The 23,408-nt window shown below is 42.6% G+C and overlaps 1 protein-coding gene across 4 annotated transcripts in view; it reads right to left on the bottom strand.

Annotated features, from left to right (window-relative positions):
- The window catches only part of LOC126335497 (acetylcholinesterase-like), a 2,358,475-nt gene that overhangs the window by 289,838 nt on the left and 2,045,229 nt on the right, over positions 1 to 23,408 (bottom strand). The window lies entirely within an intron of this gene.

A 23,408-nucleotide genomic window follows, 5' to 3' on the forward strand; every position in this document is an offset into this window, starting at 1 on the left:
AGCTACGGTCCTAAGCGCCCTTTCTATGGCTTAGTGAAGGGTAAAAAACTGAAATTTAAATCAACAGCAAAGGCAGCGAAACTAAAGGAGGAATATAACTAAAAACGGAAGGAAATCTTAGAAAACTGCTATGGAAGGGGGACTGTTTTTCCCGAAAAGAGCTCTAAATGACCGATGTCATCTCACTAACACCGGTAAACTCAAGGACGGTATCGGCTGAGCGCGCGTCATCTGCTAAAAGGGACATTGTTTGGGAAAATATTACTGAAGGACATTGTGAGGGACGTCGGCTGCTGAAGACGATATGGTGCAGTTGTCTGCGTACTGTGCTGGTGTAAAGGGTTCCTGATAGGTCTAATTCAAAACGGTGGCGTTCTATCTCAAAGTGGATCGTCGAACACCCTGTTTGATTCTAGAGAGGGGGAGGGGGCACAGGGGGGGGGGGGGCAGATGACGTATGATCGTCAGGTATTTGTGGTCGTTCCTTGTCGTGTTTACATCTGTGGAACCTGTGCTTCCGCGATACTGAAGGTCCATCCTACAGACTGTTCATATTGGCAACCCGAATTCCCTTGTCATCTCTCGCGAAGCGCTACCGTATTCACTACACAACCGTCTTTTTAACACCGTCATGTGATACCGCATATACGGCCGACCGCTGTAGTCGAGCGGTTCTAGGCGCTTCAGTTTGGAACTGTTCTCCTGCTACACTCGCAGGTTCGAATCCTGCCTCGGGCATGGATGTGTGTGATGTCCTTAGTTTAGTTAGGTTTAAGTAGTTCTAAGTCGAGGGGACTGATGACCTCAGTTGTTAAGTCCCATAGTGCTTAAAGCCATGTGAACCATTTGAACCGCGTATACGCACAATCTAGACGGAAAGTTCTACCGTTACACACAGTTCGCCACCAATTAGAATAAAACCTGTCGTGTCCTTTAGGCACTCACTTTATTTCTTGAAACAGTTACCGGTTTCGAGCATTCCCTTTTGTTCTTCAGAGGATTTATAGTGATAACTTAATGTTCCATGCAGGTGATACAGACTTCGTCAATGGTACAAGCAGATACGTATATTTCCGTAAGTAAAACGCGATTAACTACGAAAAAATTAACGAATTCACTTTCGGGTTTACCATAATTAGTTCAAATGGCCCTGTGCACTATGGGACTTAACATCTATGGTCATCAGTCCCCTAGAACTTAGAACTACTTAAACCTAACCTACCTAAGGACATCACACAACACCCAGTCATCACGAGGCAGAGAAAATCCATGACCCCACCGGGTATCGAACCCGGGAACCCGGTCGCGGGAAGCGAGAACGCTACCGCACGACCACGAGCTGCGGACTTACCATAATTAGTGATACATTTTCATTGACAGGGGTATTATTACTTGTTATATCATATTTGACATTAGCAGGTCATCCAACTATCTTGCGGTGACGCAATTGACACCATCTGCACAGAACACTTGGGGCAAATATCACCATTCCTCTGAAGATAACAAATTTATTTATTTATCTATTATGTTGTGTGGGCCCACGTGAGCAGGAGCTACTGAGCCATGGAAAGACTCCGTACGTTCTTTAGAGTGGTCATTAGAAACCCTATAAACAAGGCAGTAAAGAATTTACGAAACACGAAAAAATAGAGATAATGCGAACAAACAACACATTACAGAGAAACAAATCAATGCTTATGGCATTTTTGACCGGTAATCCCCTTCTGGGGAGTTATTCGATGATGATAAAATAATAATTAGAACAACGCACACACCGATTTCATTGCGGAGAGTGTCTTCGACCCCACCGGGAATCAAACCAGGACCCCATGGTAGACAATCAGCAAAGCAGTCAGACCACGAGCTATCTCTCTCTCTCTCTCTCTCTCTCTCTCTCTCTCTCTCTCTCTCTCTTTCTTCGTCTGTCAGTTCCCTGTAAGGTACCCATAGTGAACCCTGCTCAATAGTGCACACCTTCCTCCACAATGTTTAATAAAATTGAATAGTGTGTGCAAATCTGTTGTGCGCGCGCGCGTGTGTGTGTGTGTGTGTGTGTGTGTGTGTGTGTGTGTGTGTGTGTGTGTGTGTGTCTGTGTGTGTGGGGCTGTGTGTGTGGGGCTTACAGGTGCCAAACGGCGAGGTAATCAGTGTTGTTGTTGTTGTTGTTGTTGTTGTGGTCTTCAGTACTGAGACTGGTTTGATGCAGCTCTCCATGCTACTCTATCCTGTGCAAGCTTCTTCATCTCCTAGTATCTACTTCTAGTCAAGTTGTGCCATAAACTCCTCTTCTCCCCAATTCTGTTCAATACCTCCTCATTAGTTATGTGATCTACCCATCTAATCTTCAGCATTCTTCTGTAGCACCACATTTCGAAAGCTTCTATTCTCTTCTTATCCAAACTATCTATCGTCCATGTTTCACGCCCATACATGGCTACACTCCATACAAATACTTTCAGAAAAGACTTCCTGACAATTAAATCTATACTCGATGTTAACAAATTTCTCTTCTTCAGAAACGCTTTCCTTGCCATTGCTAGTCTACATTTTATCTCCTCCCTACTTCGACCATCATCAGTTATTATGCTCTCTAAATAGCAAAACTCCTTTACTACTCTCAGCGTCTCATTTCCTAATCTAATTCCCTCAGCATTACCCAACTTAATTCGACTACATTTCATTATCCTCGTTTTGCTTTTGTTGATGTCATCTTATATCCTCGTTTCAAGACACTGTCCATTCCAGAATGAGATTTTTACTCTGCAGCGGAGTGTGCGCTGATATGAAACTTCCAGGCAGAAGTAAATCTGTGGGGACCGGCCGTGAGTCGTGCTTCGGTGGCTCATATGGTAGAGCGCTTGCCCGCGAAAGGCAAAGGTACCGATTTCGGGTCTCGGTCGTACACACAGTTTTAATATTGGAAGTTTCACTGTCCATTCCATTCAACTGCTCTTCCAAGACCTTTGCTGTCTCTGACAGAATTACAATGTCATCGGTGAACCTCGAAAGTTTTTATTTCTTCTCCATGGATTTTAATACCTACTCCGAATTTTTCTTTTGTTTCCTCTACTGCTTGCTCAATATACAGATTGAATAACATCGGGGAGAGGATATAACACTTCCTAACCACTGCTTCCCTTTCATGCCCCTCGCCTCTTATGACTGCCATCTGGTTTCTGTGCAAATTGTAAATAGCCTTTCGCTCCCTGTATTTTACCCCTGCCATCTTCAGAATTCGAAAGAGATTATTCCAGTAAACATTGTCAAAAGCTTTTTCTAAGTCTACAAATGCTAGAAACGTAGGTTTGCCTTTCATAATCTTTCTTCTAAAATAAGTCTTAAGGTCAGTATTGCCTCACGTGTTCCTGTATTTCTACGGAATACAAACTGATCTTCCCCGAGGTCGGCTACTACTAGTTTTTCCATTCGTCTGTAAAGAATTCGTGTTAGTATTTTGCTGCTGTGACTTATTAAACTGTCAACACCTGCTTTCTTTGGGATTGGAATTATTATATTCTTCTTGAAGTCTCAGGGTATTTCGCCTGTCTCATACATCTTGCTCACCAGATGGTAGAGTTTTGTCAGGACTGGCTCTCCCAAGTCCGTCAGTAGTTCCAATGGAATGTTGTCTACTCCGGGGGCCTTGTTTCGACTCAGGTCTTTCAGTGCTCTGTCAAACTCTTTACGCAGTATCGCATCTCCCATTTCATTTTCATCTACATCCTCTTCAATTTCCACAATATTGTCCTCAAGTACCTCGCCCTTGTATAGACCCTCTATATACTCCTTCCATCTTTCTGCTTTCCCTTCTTTGCTTAGAACTGGGTTGCCATCTGAGGTCTTGATGTTCATACAAGTGGTTCTCTTATCTCCAAAAGTCTCTCTTAATTTTCCTGTAGGCAGTACCTATCTTATCCTTGTGCGATAAGCCTCTACATCCTTACATTTGTCCTCTAGCCATCCCTGATTAGCCATTTTGCACTTTCTCTCGATCTCATTTTTGAGACGTTTGTATTCCTTTTTGCCTGCTTCATTTATTGCATTTTTATATTTTCTCCTTTCATCAATTAAATTCAATATTTCTTTTGTTACCCAAGGGTTTCTACTAGCCCTCGTCTTTTTACCTACTTGATCCTTTGCTGCCTTCACTACTTCATCCCTCAAAGCTACCCATTCTTCTTCTACTGTATTTCTTTCTCTCATTCATGTCAATTGTTCCCTTATGTTCTTCCTGAAACTCTGTACAACCTCTGGTTCTTTCAGTCTATCCAGGTCCCATCTCCTTAAATTCCCATCTTTTTGTAGTTTCTTCAGTTTTAATCTGCAGTTCATAACCAATAGATTGTGGTCAGAGTCCACATCTGCCCCTGGAAATGTCTTACAATTTAAAACCTGGTTCCTAAATCTCTGTCTTACCATTATATAATCTATCTGATACCTTTTTGTAGCTCCAGGGTTCTTCCATGTATACAACCTTCTTTCATGTTTCTTAAACCAAGTGTTAGCTATGATTAAGTTGTGCTCTGTGCAAAATTCTACCAGGCGGCTTCCTCTTTCATTTCTTAGACCCAATCCATATCCACCTACTACGTTTCCTTCTCTCCCTTTTCCTACACGCGAATTACAGTCACCCATGACTATTAAATTTTCATCTCCCTTCACTATCTGAATAATTTCTTTTATTTCATCATACATTTCTTCAATTTCTTCGTCATCTGCAGAGCTACTTGGCGCATAAACTTGTACTACTGTAGTAGGTGTGGGCTTCGTATCTACCTTGGCCACAACAATACGTTCACCATGCTGTTTGTAGTAGCTTACCCGCATTCCTATTTTCCTATTCATTACTAAACCTACTCCTGCATTACCCCTATTTGATTTTGTGTTTATAACCTTGTAGTCACCTGACCAGAAGTCTTGTTCTTCCTGCCACCGAACTTCACTTATTCCCACTATATCTAACTTTAACCTATCCATTTGCCATTTTAAATTTTCTAACCTACCTGCCCGATTAAGGGATCTGACATTCCACGCTCCGATCCGTAGAACGCCAGTTTTCTTTCTCCTGATAACGACATCCTCTTGAGTAGTCCCCGCCCGGAGACCTGAATGGGGGACTATTTTACCTCCGGAATATTTTACCCAAGAGGGCGCCATCATCATTTAATCATACAGTAAAGCTGCATGCCCTCGGGAAAAATTACGGCCGTAGTTTCCCCTTGCTTATAGCCGTTCGCAGTACCAGCACAGCAAGGCCGTTTTGGTTATTGTTACAAGGCCAGATCAGTCAATCATCCAGACTGTTGCCCTTGCAACTACTGAAAAGGCTGCTGCCCTCTTCAGGAACCACACGTTTGTCTGGCCTCTCAACAGATACCCCTCCGTTGTGGTATCGCTGTATCGCTGAGGCACGCAAACCTTCCCACCAACGGCAAGGTCCATGGTTTATGAGGAGGGGGAGGTAATCAGTACTCTTACGAATAGGAGGGGGGTTCAGCAAGTACCGCAACAAATATTTTTCTGAAAGCAGGCTGCCTTTATTCCAGTGCACCGTACTATTCTGCAGTCTTTAGCCTACAAAACCTTATTTTTCATCATAATCTCCATTCAATGCGACTGCCTTATGCCACCTTATCGGAAAGATCTGTATACATGCATGGTAACACTCTACTGGCCGACGTCGGAACCTATTCTTGATGCATCAACAACCTCCCCATCATCCACGTACTGCTTTCCGCGGAATGCATCCTCCATTGGGCTAAAAAGATGGAAGTCCCAAGGTGCCACATCCGGGCTGTAGGACAGATGAGGAAGAACAGTTGAAGGCTGTTTTTTGAGCTCAGCTCGGGTGACTAGACTTGCGTGACGCATCGCGTTGTCATGGGGAACGAGAAGTTTGTTTGTATTTATGTAGTGACGAACACGCTGAAGTCGTTCCTTCAATTTGCTGAGGATAGCTCAGTTCTCTTCAGAGTTGATCGCTGCACCATGAGGGAAGACATCAGACAGAATATCTCTCCAGAGTCCCAGAAGGCCTTCACCATGATTTTACCGGCTGAGGGTGCTGCTTTCAACTGTTTCTTATGATGAGAGTTGGTGTGGCACCATTCCATGGATTGACGTTTTGTTTCCGCTTCGAAGTGATGAACCAACGCTTCTTCGCCTGTGGAGATTTTCGACCAAATTGTCACCATCAGCCTCGTAACGCGCAAGCAATTCTGCACACGTGGTTCTTCGTTGCTCTTTACCGTCATCTGTTAGGAGGCAATGAACCCAGCGGGCACAAGCCTTTGAGTAGCCAAACAGGTAGACGAGTTTATCAGCACTACCAGCAGAGACGACCAGTTGAGCAGCGAGGTTTTTGTTTGTCATCCATCGACCACGTATATTGAGAGTGTCCGCACGTTCCAATAGCGCTGCAGTCAGATCTGTGTGCGGCCGGTCGGCAAAGAGAAATCGGAGATATTTGAGAAGCCTTGCCGACCTTGTTGCGATGCTCTGGTTTTCCGCCAACGGAATCTCAGTGACAGCTCTGTGTTTGGACTGCACCTCCATTACACATGACAGTTTGAAGGCTGCATATCTACCTATCGGAATTTCATGAAACTGTAGAGATTGAAGCGGAAATATTCAAGCTGTGCCACAGCAAATCCCGCAATTTTTAACCGGAAAAGGCTGAGAAAAAAGGATGGTGCACTGCTTATTGAACGCTGTTCGTAGTAAAAGAAAAGAATGTGAAGTAAATGGTGAGAAATGTTGTCACACATTAAGGAGTCAACCTACAAAATGACACTCACTCGGTCCCTCCTCGCACGCATTATCGAACACGAGCAGTGTTTCTCATACGCCATAAGACAATGGAGGATGAAATGTACTAAACCTGGAACTGAAACATAAGTAAAACGACATAGGAGATCTAAAAAAAATCCACCCAGGGAAATATGACCGGCTGACCACTTACAAATACACACATCAAAAAAGGTTTCGCATCACCTCGATTCCGAGGATTCCGGAACCTGTACCGAAAATTAAAGATCAAAATAAACATCATTTCCGTCCTTTTTATTGCTTATGAAAACCACACACTGCATGTTGTACCACCTTCAAAGGTGATCGTCCAGATTGCTCTACATTCCGGTACCTCTGATACCCAGTAGCACGTCCTCTTGCATTGATACATGCCTGTATTCATCGTGGCATACTATCCACATGTTCATCGACGCACTGCTGTTCCAGATTGTCACACACCTCAATGCGATTCAGCCGCGCGGGATTAGCCGAGTGGTCTAGGGCGCTGCAGTCATGGACTGTGCGGCTAGTCCGGGAAGAGGTTAGAGTCCTCCCTCGGGCATGGGTGTGTGTGTTTGTCCTTAGGATAATTTAGGTTAAGTAATGTGTAAGCTTAGGGACTGATGACCTTAGCTGTTAAGTCCGATAAGATTTCACACACATTTGAAACTTTTGAAGAACGCGATTCGGCGTAGATGCCACAGAGATGTCGTCCATAAACAGCCCTTTTCAATCTATCCCAGGCATGATCGATAGGGTTCGTGTCTGGTGAACTTGTTGGCCAGTCTAGTTGAGCGATGTCTTTATCCTGATGGACGTCATTCACAACATGTGTACTATGGGCGCACGAATTGTCGTCCATGAAGATGCCTACATCGCCAGTATGCTGTCGATATGGTTGCACTGTCGGTCAGAGGATGGCATTCACGTATCGTACAGTAGTTACGGCGCTTTCCATGACCACCAGCGGCGTACGTCGGCCCCACATAATGCCATCCCAAAACAGCAGGGAACCTGTACCTTGTTGCACTCGCTAGACAGTGTGTCTAAGGTGTTCAGCCTGATCGGATTGCCTTCAAATACGTCTCCGACGACTGTTTGGTTGAAGGCATATGCGACAATCGTCGGTGAAGAGAACGTGATACCAATACTGAGAGGTCCATTCGGCATGTTGTTGGGCCCATCTGTACCGCGCTGCATCGTGTCCTGGTTGCAAAGATGGACCCCGGCATGAACGTCGTGAGTGAAGTAGCGCATCATGTAGCATGTTGCACACAGTTTGTGTCAACACGATATCCTGTGGCTGCACTAAAAGCATTATTCAACATGATGGCGTTGCTGTCAAGGTTCCTCCGAGCCATAATCCGTAGGTAGCGGTCATCCACTGCAGTACCAGCCCTTGGGCCTGCAGTAGTAGCCCTTGGGCGGCCTGAGAGAGGCATGTCATCGACAGTTCCTGTCTCTCTGTATCTCCTACATGTCCTAATAACATTGCTTTGGTTCACTCCGAGACGCCTGGACACTTCCCTTGTTGAGAACCCTTCCTTTCAGACAGTAACAACGCGAACGCGATCGAACCGCGGTATTGACCGTCTATGCATGGTTGAACTACAGAAAACACGAGCAGTGTGCGTCCTGCCTGGTGGAATGACTGGAACTGATCGGCTCTCGGACCCCCTTCGTCTAATGGGCGCTGCTCAGGCATTGTTGTTTACATCTTTGGGCGGGTTTAGTGACATCTCTGAACGGTCAAAGGGATACAGTAACCACAGTAAACTTCTATCTTCAGGAGTTCTGGGAACCGTGGTGATGCAAAACATATTTTTCGTTTGTGTATGTGAGTGAGCCAGTCACCTTGTTCATATGTTACGGACATCTTTCAAAAATGATATTCAAATGTATATGGTTCTTCCGTCTAGCGTTCACAGAACGAATGTTGCATCTTACTCCGAGTGAGTCTATTTGTTTAACAACAAATTGCATTATGGAATAGGGGCACAGGACAATAGAATTAGATTTCCGAGACACCTAATCAATGGCCCACACGGAAGTTCGTTAACTTACATCGCAGGTCTTTCGGACCGCGGACCGCTTGTGGTCTATGAATATTCTTGGTGACTTTACAGATTGCTCCAAAGTGCAGCAGCATACAATAGAGTGCAGGTAAGCAAAGAGAACAAGCCATCATGTTTCGGCATCAGAGACGTGGAACTCGTTCTTGTAATTAAGGTCGCAGCGTTAAGTTTCTGCACGAGATCTTGACTGTGACATTTCTAAGAACTGTTTGATCACCTTCGGACAGTAAATTTCCGTTTCGCGAGGGGGCGTGTCAAAACCTGAATGCACTGTATTTTTTTGCAGATAAACGTTAATCATTTCTGTGAAATCCACGTGCTCATGTTACTGACTACGATATTTGATTCGTAATTTGCAATACGTTCTGTGCCTCTCGCAATATGATTTGTAACAACTGCCAAGATAACCTTTGTGTCATCTGTCATGTTTAGTAGTATCCACAATTAGTGCTTGGTTTTTATGTATGTGATAGTGTCTACAATTAGTGACAGCAATAAGGCAAACAATATTGTGAACAAAAATGGTTCGTACCATGAAAACGTGCTTACGTTTCGTAAGTGAAGTTATAATGCGACCTCCAGCATGTGACCAGATGAGACGAATCGCAGATATCAACCGAAAACCGTGAATAACTGCAAGTAATCACTAACTTCCGTAAAAAACTAGACGTCAACTATTTTATAATCTGAAAATACCGCATATCAAAACATGTATAATTTATGAGTCCACTGTAGATTCATTAAAGCAAAAGGTGAAACGTGTCTAAAAGGAATAAAATACATTGGCGCAAGAAAAGGCGGCTTTTGTTTAGAAAAAGAATGTTCCAAGGGCAGTCTACATAGCAATACATCGAGTGATCTGTCATGCACACCACACGCCATTAAGAGTATATGGAGTATTACCGCGGCCTCGAGAGGGTTTCAGCATATACTACAGGAGCTAACAGACGATGCACAGGTAGTAACGTTTTACCACGAAGATTACAGTCTGAGGGATCAGGGCTGATTTGCGAATTTATTTAGTTAACGTATTCATAAAGCAGGTGCGGTGAAGTGGTTAGAACGTATTCATAGGACGCAAGAAGGCAGAATAACAAAGCAAGTACTGTACTACAGACCTCAAAGAAAACGAAGTCCGATACCACCAGTCAACAGATGGCTAGGCTGAGGTAAGATCGCGTGAGAAGGGTACTCCCTAAGTGAAGAAGAAGAAGAAGAAGAAGAAGCTGTATTAGTTGTTTAATCTGTTATCCCTGTGAATTTTAATTATTTTGAAGTCTCATTGTTTCGACTTGCTTGCGATTATCTGTTCATCTCTGTGTAAGTACTAAACTGAACAGCTACTATGGGCAATTTCTAATATTCGGGTTTTCATCTGTCAGTACTATTTTCTCCTCTACTGATCAGAACAGTCTAGAGACAGTGTTTTTAATTACCAATCATAATGGGATAGATACGATGGTGTGATAAAAAAAACTTGGCGAATAATTTATTTTTTTTTAGTAACAACTGCTGACACTACAACTCTTCGATTTAATTTGTCCGGTAGACTGATCTGTTAAGACAGGCAGCGTCAAGCTGGAACACGTTCTGGATTCCCAATCAGCGTCCGGAGTAGCTAGAGTGACATTGTGTTTACTGTGCCTGTCTCCCATGACGGATTTCGAACAACGCGTGAACTTTTTCTGTTTCAAGTAGCCGGCCGCGGTGGTCTCGCGGTTCTAGGCGCGCAGTCCGGAACCGTGCGACTGCTACGGTGGCAGGTTCGAATCCTGCCTCGGGCATGGATGTGTGTGATGTCCTTAGGTTAGTTAGGTTTAAGTAGTTCTAAGTTCTAGGGGACTAATGACCACAGCAGTTGAGTCCCATAGTGCTCAGAACCATTTGAACCATTTTTTGTTTCAAGTCGCATAAAAAGTGCCCAAGAAAGTGATGAAATGATGAAATTAGTGTACAGCGATAATACTGTAAAGATGACTGATTTCAAGTAGTGTCAGCGATTTAAATGGGGAAATGAGTCGGTAGAGTACGACCAAAGTTCGGGACGTCCGTTAACCTGAGAAACAGAAGAAAACTTGCAAAAAGTGACAAAACTGTTCGTTCAGACAGGTGAATAGCTTTCCGAGAGATTACCGAAGAACTTAGCATCTCGTATGGTTCCGTGCAAAACACATTAACCGATAATTTGCAAATAAGAAAAGTGAGTGCAGAATATGTTCCCAGACTTTTCAGTGATGAACACAAGGAAACTTGTGTGTCAGTTTCCACGGAGTTGAAGACTTGCCTTCATTTATATCCGGACTACATGTCCCAAATGGACTGGAGATCAAACTTTGGTCTACTGGTATGTCTCTGACAAGAAAATTCACGTTTCCCAAGGGAAAACCAGTAAAACTCTCCGCCCTAAAATGCACGTCAATACAAGTAAAATAGCATAGAAATGCTCATAGTATAGTGCAATCAGAATTCGTTCCACGGGGAAAAACTGTAAACGGCTCATTTTACAAAGGCTTACTGCAACGTTTGCGAACGATTTACGAAGAAAGAGACAGAAAAACGAGCCATTGGTTTCCTTCTTATCAAGACGATGCGCCGTGCTTTTAATTCACGAATTCACGAGGTTTCGACCGGAGAAAGTATTCCTGTCTGTCCACATCCGCCTTACTCACCAGATTTAGCATTATGTGACATCTGACTCCTCCCGAAAATTAAAAACATGTTTAAAGGAAAACGTTTTGACCCGACTCCTGTACTGAGAGGGCCACGACAAAACACAGCTGAACACCCTTCTAGGATATCCCTACGTTGAAGCCAAAGCTGGAAGATAAGTGCAATGTTAGCCTAGGATAGTACTTCGAAGACGATTAAATATAACTGCTTGTAAGCTTCTTCATTTATTTATAATGAAATTATTCACCGTAATTTTTGGTCAGACTCCTTAGCAGCAACTACTTCGATTTCGAATAAAAAACGCCAGCAGTGGCGATGAAGAATTACTGTATGTGGTGGCACCGACATTCTGGCAACGCACTGTTAAAAAGGGCACAGAAGAGAACAGGACTTCGCGTGGTGATCGGACAATCGTTCGTTCGACTATTCTCTCGTTTAGTCTGTTTTTTCAATCGAATAAAACAACTGAATGAAACTAATCTCAGCGGTCAAGTCAGATATGTGAATGTTTCCACTCACTCATCGGATTTGTGTGGTGTCACCCAATGAGTGGCAATTGACTGACTCATGTCTCCGTCGGTTTCGGCCATTGTATGATGTTTCCACTCACTCACCGGGATTCAGTGATTTTATTTACATACTTTTTCAGCCTTTTCGGATATACATGAAACATGACAAGGGTTGAAAACGTTTCCAGAGACACGTAAAGTGTGTTACTTCAAGGAGATGTGAATAATAAGTATATTTCTAAAACTAAAGTAGATTAAAATTTATATTTACATACTGAAATACGAATTTTGGTACTTGTGGCATAAAGTATCAATTTTTGGTTGGTTTTAAAAAATTAATATCTATTGCTGCACTGTAGATTTTTGTATATATAAATGAACAGTCAGTTGTACCACGTTTTCATTAAGTCGGTTTCTTGTCTTTTTCTGGTACACATTTTGCAGTTGATTTTAAACTAGTGTCCAGATAAGCTAGATACTTTAAACTTTCAACATAGCTCAGGACTGCATAAGAATACAATATTAAGTGGCTTTCTTTTAAGGTGTGTGGCTGGGAGTAAATACGTAGGGTTAGGACTGGATGACATTGCAATACTAATTCGTTTTCGAGTCTGTTGTGTAGTGGAAGGTGCTTTGTTTCTCGGTCGGTCTGACTGATTGGTACAAATATTGCAACGGATTGCCGAGCGGTTCTAGGCGCTACAGTCTGGAACCGCGCGACCGCTACGGTCGCAGGTTCGAATTCTGCCTCGGGCATGGATGTGTGTGATGTCCTTAGATTAGTTAGGTTTAATTAGTTCTAAGTTCTAGGGGACTGATGACCTCAGACGTTAAGTCCCATACTGCTCAGACCCATTTGAACCATTGTTTTGCAATTGATGTTAAACTAACTTCCCGATAAGCTACAGACTTGAAACTTTAAACTTAGAACTGGATGACAATGCAATATTAACTCGCTTTCTCTTCTGGGTTGTTACGGAGAGCAGGTATTTGATGTACCACTACTGTTTCCCTGTTTTCTTGTTCCAGTTGCCAATTTTTTGCTAGTAAGAATGACTGCTGCTAAGTTTCCTTGTCAGCTCGATTATCTCTAGTTTTTACGTTTTGCAGTTTCCTCGCAAGATATGCCTATGAGTGACCAATATGTTGGCTGACTCATTTGAGGAGAAATGGAAATAAACCTGAAGTTTACCACATGCCCTGCTGTAATCTCAACAAAATGTTTTAAATCAACTGAAAAATTTTACACACACGAGACTAAAAAGCAGAAAATAACTACTTAAATAGAAAAACTTTTTAATGTGACACGGTTTTAATTCGGACTAATAAATTAATAAATATTATATAGCCTCTCCTAACTCCGTACAGATTCCTAACGACATATAGATGGCCCTGAAAATTAGTGCTTGTGAATTTTTGTTAACTATGACAGTTCATGTAAATCTGAAAACGTGGGGCTTACGTGTGCAGCTAGTGACGTAGTTTCCGATAAAAAAAGGATATTTACCTTCCACACAAATAAATGGCTGAATATTCAAATGATTTGGCATTTTTGGGCATCATCACACATTTCCTATAAAACAGAATGCAAACAGTCGCTAACAACTGCCAAGATAACCTTTGTGTGATCTGTCATGTTTAGTAGTATCCACAATCAGTGCTTGGTTTTTATGTATGTGATAGTGTCTACAATTAGTGTCTTCACTTGGGGTCAGTTTAATGTAGCGCAGCTTTAGTTCAGCTAATTAAAGTATTGCAGGCTGTTTACATTTAGAAGAATGAACGGATAACAGAGTCTGCTAAAACATTAAGTACGATTCCAATTAAAAAATTGAGTACACTGTTCAACTGATAGAAAAGCTACTGATTGTTTTCACTCGAAAAGAAAGAACAAATAATTCGGTGAATATGCAAAGCTACAACAGCGTCGAATCTTTCCATACGGTTGCTCCTAACCTGTCTGCGGTACTTTACTTCCCTAACCACAGCCGAATGAGTCAGTTATTTTCCAAAAACCGAATGAATTTATTGTTTCCATCAGCAGCTTCGAGGCACATTATGTCACTGTACTGGAGGACCGCCCCTATGGTCAAGAGCATTAGCAAGCAGGAAGCAATGGAAACCACTGCTCTAACGACAGATAACGTATATATAAAGTAAATATTACTTGTATTGGAAAAATCGTTATGATTATCTATCGCAAACGTAAGGACAATTATTTACTTTGAAATATGTAACTTTTCTAGATAAGCGCCAGCCACTAGACGATTACCTAACAACCGACAATCGGTTCGGAAATAAATAAAAATAATTTCGTGGCTTCTAGATAAATATTTCTTTTATTTATAAGGCCTATGATGACGAAAAGTGAGACTAAATTCAAGGGTCAAACGCGAATACTTCTTTACACTGTAGTTTTAAAGACACCACAACACTGAATCTGAAACATGTTATACTCACCCCATAAGCGTAATTCTGTACTGCTTTCTGGAAACGTATCGGCTCAAATAACGACGCAGCCCGTGTTACATTCGGTTTTCCGAGTAGTGGCAGATGTCCTTTGAGGACAAACGGTATTCCATTACACGAACTACCGGTACGGTGAAGTACGGTGTGGACAAAGTTCCTAAACCATCTGGGAGTGCTGCCTTCTGTATAACTTCGACATCGATTTAAACAAGCAACAGAAGCGAATCTCTGGGGGAAGCAAAGCCGATGAAGATTCCTGAGAAGAACTTTTTATCACCGGCCAACTTACTAGGGCTCTCCGGAATTACTTGTGCGCTCCGCCGCTTCGCTCTGCGACGGGATGCGATGGCAGCGCGGATCCCTGGGGACCTTACCACCCCTCTCTCTGCTGTCCCCCTTCCCCCTGCCACACTTCCTCTCCACAGACCGCCGCTGGCCCTGCAGCCGCGTTCGCCGACGTCATGGCGACGCCTTATCGAAGAAGCAATCCCAGCCGGCGCGGTGGAAGGCTAGCGCCTGAGTGGACGCTGGACGGTAGACGTCTGTTTGGATAGCCCGGCGCCTGCGAAGCGTAGCGGGCCCTCGTCCCCAATCTCCAGGAGCTGGAGTCCAGGTCAGACGAGGAGACACGAGCCCCCACGACGCAGGCCGACAGGCGCCGCTCGCCGGATTCAATTAGCGAGTGGCGCAAACACCTGCGTCCCACGTCGCCTCCGGGCGCCCCCTGAGGTCTCTTCGCTTACCTCCCCGGCACTCGCAGAAAGGATGGCGCAGCGGCACAATGGTGTCAAGTGTCTGCGGTACTTTACTTCCCTTGGCCATGACGTAGAAAACGTGTTTTTCAGGAGATAGTGCAAAGTACGGAAACATACCTTCCGCGGAAGGCTACCAAGACATTCGCGAGCACCGCCAAGTGCTAGTTTGCTTTTTAGTTATCAGTCTTCCGACATGTCTGATGCAACTCACCACAAATTCCTCTCATGTTTAAACTTTTTCATCTCAAAGTTGCAGGCCGCCCGGTGTGGCCGTGCGGTTCTAGGCGCTTCTGTCTGGTACCGCGCGACCGCTACGGTCGCAGGTTCGAACCTGCCTCGGGCATGGATGTGTGTGACGTCCTTAGGTTAGTAGGATTAAGTACACTACTGGCCATTAAAATTGCCACACCACGATAATGACGTGCTACAGACGCGAAATATAAACGACAGGAAGAAGATGCTGTGATATGCAAATAATTAGCTTTTCAGAGCATTCACATAAGGTTGGCGCCGGTGGCGACACCTACAACGTCCTGACATTAGGAAAGTTCCCAACCGATTTCTCATACACAAACAGCAGTTGACCGGCGTTCCCTGGTGAAACGTTGTTGTGATGCCTCGTGTAAGGAGGATAAATGCGTACCATCACGATTCCCACTTTGATAAAGGTCGGATTGTAGCCTGTCGCGATTGCGGTTTGTCATATCGCGACACTGCTGCTCGCGTTGGTCGAGATCCAATCACTGTTAGCAGAATATGGAATCGGTGGGTTCAGCAGGGTAATACGGAACGCCGTGCTGGATCCCAACGGCCTCGTATCACTAGCAATCGAGGTGAGAGGCATCTTGTCCCCATAGCTGTAACGGACCATGCAACCACGTTTCGATCCCTGAGTCAACTGAGGGGGACGTTTGCAAGACAACAACCATCTGCACGAACAGTTCAACGACGTTTGCAGCAGCATGGACTATCAGGTCGGAGACCATGGCTGCGGTTACCATTGACGCTACATCATAGACAGGTGCGCGTGCGATGGCGTACTCAGCGACGAACTTGGGTGCACGAATGGCAAAACGTCATGTTTTCGGAAGAATCCAGGTTCTGTTTACAGCATAATGATGGTCGCATCCCTGTTTGGTGACATCGCTGTGAACGCACATTGGAAGCGTGTATTCGTCATCGCCATACTGGCATATCACCCGGCGTGATGGTATGGGGTGCCATTGGTAACACGTCCCGGTCACCTCTTGTTCGCATTGACGCCACTTTGAACAGTGGACATTACAGTTCAGATGTGTTACGGCCCGTGGCTCTAACCTTCATTGGATCATTGCGGAACCCAACATTTAAGCAGGATAATGCAGGACCGCATGTTGTAAGTCCTGTATGGGCCTTTCTGGATACAGGAAATATTCGACTGCTGCCCTGGCCTGCACATTTTCCAGGTGTCTCACCAATTGAAAATGGTGGCCGAGCAACTGGCTCGTCACAATACGCCAGTCATTACACTTGATGAACTGTGGTATCGTGTTGAAGCTGCATGGGCAGCTGTACCTGTACATCCCATCCAAGCTCTGTTTGACTCAATGCCCAGGCGTATCAAGGCCGTTATTACGGCCGGAGGTGGTTGCTCTGGGTACTGATTTCTCAGGATCTATGCACCAAAACTGCGTGAAAACGTAATCACATATTATTTCTAGTATAATTTATTTGTCCAATGAATATCCGTTTATCATTTTCATTTCTTCTTGTGTAGTAATTTTAACTGTCAGTAGTGTAGTTCTAAGTTATAGGGGTCTGAGGACTTCAGATTTTAAGTCCCATAGTGCTCAGAGCCATTTGAACCTTTTTTTTCCAAGTTGCAATTGCAACCTACCCCGTAAATGTTCTGGATGTATTTCAGTCTCTGTCTTCTTCTACAGTTTTAATCCCCTACAGTTCACTCTAGTATTACTGAAGTTCTTCCCTGAAGTTTTAAGAGACATCTTATCATTTTGTCCATTCTCATTGTTAGTGATTTCCGTAAGTTCCTTTCCTTGCCTATTCTATACAGAACCTCATTACATTATCTGTCCATCCAATGTTCTACATACTTTTGTTGCTTCGATTCTCTTCTTTTCCTGTTTTCCCACAATCGCACGTTTCACTATCCTACAAAGCTGTGCTCGAAACGTACAATCTCAGAAATTTCTTCCTCAAATTATGGCCTTTGTTTAGTACTAGCAGTGCTTCTTTTGGCCAGTAATGCTTTTTTCCCAGTGCTAAATGTGCCTTTGGTGTCTTCCTTGCTCTGTACAATGTAACTAATTTTGTAGCCCAGGTAGCAGAACTCCTGAACTTCATCTACTTCGTGATCAATAGTACTGATATTAGGTCTAAGGCTGTTCTCATTTCTGCTATTTCTCATTGCTTCGGTCTTTCTTCGATTTAATTTCAATCCATATTCTATACTCATTAGACTGTTCATTCCACTCAACTCCTGTAATTTTTCTTCACTTTCATCCAGAACAGCAATGACATTAGCGAATCTTATCACTGATATTATTTCATCTAGAATTTTAATTCCACTCTTGAACGTTTCCTTTATTTCTATCATTGTTTCTTCGATGTATACATTGAACAACAGGCAAAAGGTTACTTCCCTGCTTTAATTTTTTTTGTCTGAGCGCTATGTTCTTAGCCTTAAAGTCTTATTGTTCCTTCTTGGTTCTTGCACGAACTGGATGTTGCCTGCCTTTCCACATAGCGTACCCCTATTTGTCTCAGAATTTCGAACATCAGGCAACATTTTACATTATGGAGCGCTTTTTTCTGGTCAACAGATCCAATGAACGTGTCTCGAGTATTCTTCAGTCTTGCTTTCATTATCAACCGCTATGTCAGAGCTGCCTTTGTGGTGTATTTACCTTTCCTAAACTGAAACTGACAATCACCTAACGGTTCCTCTATTTTCTTTTCCATCCTTCTGTATGTTATTCTTGTCAGCAACTTTTTATGCATGAGCTGTTGAACTGATAATGCGATAATTCTGACACTTGTCAGCTCTTGATATCTTCGGAATTGTTTGGATGAGGGTTCTCCTAGATTCTGATGGTATATCATCAGTTCTATACATTCTGCATACCAACGTTAATAGACTTTTTTTGCTACCTATCCCAATGATTTTAGAAGTTGAGATTTTAATACTTAATCCCCTGCCTATTCCCTGTCGAGTCCTGTTTCTTCTTCTATCACGTCATCAGACAAGTTCTCCCCCCACCCCCCTCCCCGTCACAGAGGCCTTCAGTGCACTCTTTCCACCTATCCGCTCTTTCTTAATAGTGGAATTACCGCTGTTCTCTCAATGTTAATTACCGCTGCACTCTCAATGTTACGGCCCTTACTTATAATTCCACCAAAGACTGTTTTGACTTTTCTACTTGTTGAGTCCGACCTCCCGCCTAATATTCCAGGAAAATGACCACATCTTGTCAGTCACGCCGCCAGCGACATAATTTGTAGACGTACGTTGGGTTCTCAGGCATGCTTTAATATGTTCACATGTTGCTTCAAGTACGTAGCAGAGAAAGACAAACTGATGATGTGACTGGAGACTGGTAACGAACGCTCGTTTTGAAGTACGTGGAATGTGAATGTGAGACACTCCCACAACATTTAGAGGACAAATACCAAGGAGAATTGGCTGAAGGAATTGCGAAAAGTAGAGGAAGAGACGATCTTACTACAATCATGGGCAGAAATCATGAAAGCCAATAGTCACAACGTTAATCAAAGCCCAGTCTTACTTGTGACTTGTGGAATGGAAGGGGAAACGAAGTTTTTATATCGACATGGAAAATGAGATATAAGGACGTTATGCGACAGCTCGTGGCCTCAATCAGTCTTCCATCGGAGTCATTGGATTCAGCAGACAGCAACCAAAGGTCACTTGCCAGATGCCAACGACCCATCTCGGCTGATAGCAGGTATAAAGTTTTCGTACAGATACACAGTCGGAAGAAGAACCCAATCGTCAGCTGCTGCAGCAACCGCAGTCGTCATGCAAGATAAAGCACTCCGCTACTTCCGATCTAGATCAACTGACCCAAAGAGCACCGGGTACTCTCACTCAGTTATGTAATCAACCGTTACTAGAGTTATAAAGCAAAGCACACTAACAAAAATGCTGATCTAGCCTCAAATGTAAGTCTGACGACGGTGGCAGCTGGAGATATGAGACGGCAGACTTTATGTTAAGCGTGGGGCAATCTCTAGGTCTTTAGGTAACAGCTACCATTATAGTAGCAACCAGTTTTGAACACAAACAGATGCTAGTCAGTTTAAGTGCGTAGTCTTCTGCGCGAGTGTCGGCTAACATAAAATCTTTTGGGTATGGCGCAGCCTCTATTAATCCACCGTTCTGGCTGCACTTCGCCGTGCTGGTACAAGCCCAGAATTGTCAGATCAATACACACTCATGGCGGCAGTCCCTCGTTCCCTTCCAAGTTTAATCCATTTCATTCATACAGAAGGGACGATTACATTGTTTAAGGGGACCCGAACATGAAGAGGTACTATTCAAGTCCATATGCTTGATCAATAACATCGGATGACATCAGGTAAAGCAGTATTGGAAATTGTATTTACAGATCTTTAAACGTTGAATTACGACAATGAATGATCTACGAGATGAACTTTGAACGCAAACAGATATGGAATTGCCATTATCAGTGGACACTGTATGGAGAGATTAGCAGATACAATTGTGTGTTAACTAAACAAGAGACAAACATCACGATTACGACAAAGGCTACATTTCAGACATTTCAGTAAAAACCATAAACTCCACTTCAGTCAACCCTTACGCCAGAGAAAATGATACCACCAACAAAAATCAACAAGCCAGGAGTTACCTAGAAGATGATCTCCACATTACACAAATTCAAAAAGTGAATCATTACAGAAATTTAGAACAATGTCCAAACCATAGTCTTATTCTGAGCATAATTCACCAGACATTAACATTCCACCAAACTCGCTGGACGACACCACATACCGATACTAAGGGCTGAGAAATGTAAGACTGCAGAAAACGAAATCGAAAACAACTTCTTCAGACTTATTGGTTTTGAAACACTATGAACAATGTGCAAAAGAAAGGGTAATTTGAAGCAAGTAACATGCTGGGAAGGTACATGTGAAGCTGCTGCTCTAATTGCAATATCGAATTTCAACTTCAGCCTCGTATTTAAGAAACAATGGACTTAACATTGTTTTTGACAAATCGATAGTTGCAGTAAGGGCTATTTTAGATATTTCTAAGATGCTTCTCGTAGAGTTCCATTACTGGTATATGTTGAAGAAATTTGAGACAAGAAATGTTAAAATGTGTTGCACACAGACGAATAGTTTAATAAATCATGCAGCTACCTCAAATGTTTATGATGTTGTTAAACATGATGTGTATAGGTGTTTTAGCACTTCAGGTTACCTGGTAACAGAACTTATAACATCCTGCATGGCAGTAAAATTAATGGGCATTTCGTGACAGATAAATTATTGGAGGATATTATTACGGAGTTCATAGTAAGAAAGTAAGCTCTAAAAGAAACACAACACATAAAGGTTAGGGAAAAAGCTGTGAATTTTTCATTACCTAAGGAATTAAGAATTGATGATTACTGAGGATCTGTATTAAATGATGTAGATAAATCGTTTGTTCAGTACGTTACATTCAGTTTCCGCTATAAACCAGTTCAACTGACTAAGGATGATAGATGATTCAAAATTCATGATAAAGTGAGTCTCATAGCGTGCGGACATTTTAGAGAGGATATAACTAGTCAGCAGATGTGAGATCAAGAATATTCCATTTAAAATTGATTTAGCAAAAAAAATTAGTTCTGAATGTAATGTATTGAAACTGTAATCAGTGTTTTTGTACATGGAAGAGTTGTTGGTGAATACTGTAACTGACATATGGTGATAATGTGATCCAATGAAACTGTAACTCATTTTTGTAAGTATATATCATGATACTGAAAATGTACCATACTGGCTAGATGTGTATTTTAAAAAAATAACTGTAACATGCTTGTCATAGATGAAGAAAAGATTTCACTGATGTGTTACCTAATGAAACACTACCATATTATATTACTCATACATATCACTGTGTTTTTATTATGATGTATAACAACCATGCTAGTGTGAATGTAAGTGGCAGGCAAAGTGTTCCCCCACCTTCATTCATGTACGCAATTGTCTAGATTGTGTAATGAGGCAGCTTTCAGAGAACACATGTCTAAGGACTTGGCTGTCTGCAGACAAGCAAATTATATGCGTGTTCCAATGTTCAAGGCCGACAGTTACTGAAATGCCATTACAAGTGGTTGTGAATTATATATTTTACTAACAATCCTAATTGTTGGCAGCTGATAGGCTCATTTTCCTAGCAGTAAAATACTGAACCCTGACTGGCAGTTTTAAATAAGTGCTGTTCAGTTGGTCTGTTCGCAAGAAACGGGTGGTTTTTAAGAAGATTCGAGAATTGTGATTTCTGGTTTCATTTTTATGGCAGTAAACTACTTATCTTTTACTGTAAAGGCTGAATATGTCTAACACAAGTGGCTTAGAATCTCTCTGATTGGCTTATTTCGAAGCAAGGGCTGCAGCTTAGGAAATATGAATTGAGAGTTAGGGGTGTGGGTTAGTAAGCTTGCAGGAAATGGAGAGAGTTGGGAAGAGATGGTTCATATGGTACAGTAGAAGGCAAGATGGAGCGAATGGGAAGCATGAGGGTAAGTGAGGAGTGGGAAATAGAGAGAAGAGAGGGGGGAAAAGAACTCTGTGTCAAATTGTGGCCCAAAATGCCCTTTGCTCTCCTGCTGACATAACTGCTTATTCAGAACTGATGAAAAGTGGATAAAAGAGGTAAACTGAAACTACTCTGACTAAATATTTGATAAGAAAATTTTATTTCTAGTGTGGTTATTAACGTAGAAATTAAGACTTGCCTGATAATTTGGTTCAAATATTTTGGATTGTTGTTAGATCAACAATAAATAGAACAACAATAAGTAGCAGAGATTACGACCATTACTGAGAGCTATTTTCAAAATTTTCTTCCCTTCTGCATCAACTTTATGTATGCTCGAATGTCCCAAACTAACGTAATTGCAAAAAGTGAAGAACACATAATCAGAGACATTGTAGTCAATAGAACAACTGCCCCTGATGCAAGAATTGTGGCTCAGCATAAAATTAAATCTTCGGTGGTGTATGTCATTTGTGTCTCTCTGTACAAAAAGGACATTTTATAGGGCTATACTTGAAGGCACACAGCCATAAATACTATAACCACAAGTATTATTCAGTCCAAATATTTGGAAGGGACTCCTTCTTGCATAGCATTACAATGGCCCTCCTCTGGATCTGCAGTGATGATCTACATAAACTTTCATTTGATTGGTGCCCTGAACTGGAAAGAGTGGGAATTTTTAATTGACTGCTCTCTTGCAGTGGATGGAGTGAGGTTCTATTTTCCATGTTCCCAAGGGATATCAACTATGATTCGCAGTCAACAGTGAATTTTTTGTGGATTCCGGTTCCCGTCTTTTGGGTTATGTGTGACACAGCTGCAGCTAATCTCTGGTAATATTTGTATCTCATGTTGCTTGTGTGCCTTGTTAACTTTTGATGGCAGGCTATCAGGACGGTGCAAGCCTATAGCTATCCTTTCGAATTATTTTATTACAGCATTTTGCCCTTCACCGTATCTGGTAGCTTGGCGAAAAAGGAAACTCCACTGAATTTTACCTTCTTGCCTCAGTCTTTTATTGTTCGACGAACACCGATTGACCGTGTTGCCGAAGTGAAATATAGTTTATGTAGTTCAGGATGTATGTCGCTTCTACCTTGTTGCTTTCGTTTGTACATACTTCTTCAAGACAGAAGCTACACACAAACTCGTTGTGCCTTGAATTTAAAATTCGTGGCTCGTCATTCCTCCAGCTCTGCTCAGTTAGCAGCAATAGCTGTGCTCTGGGGCATGTCCGTGGCTATCCGGCACGCTCAGAGAATTTGGTGTTGTCCTTAGCGCCACGCAGAGATGAGCTGGGGTGGCGCAAGTTGATGTATATTCGTCACTTACTATACATGTT

This window comes from Schistocerca gregaria, chromosome 2 (genome assembly GCF_023897955.1).
Source record: "Schistocerca gregaria isolate iqSchGreg1 chromosome 2, iqSchGreg1.2, whole genome shotgun sequence".
Classification (NCBI taxonomy): domain Eukaryota; kingdom Metazoa; phylum Arthropoda; class Insecta; order Orthoptera; family Acrididae; genus Schistocerca; species Schistocerca gregaria.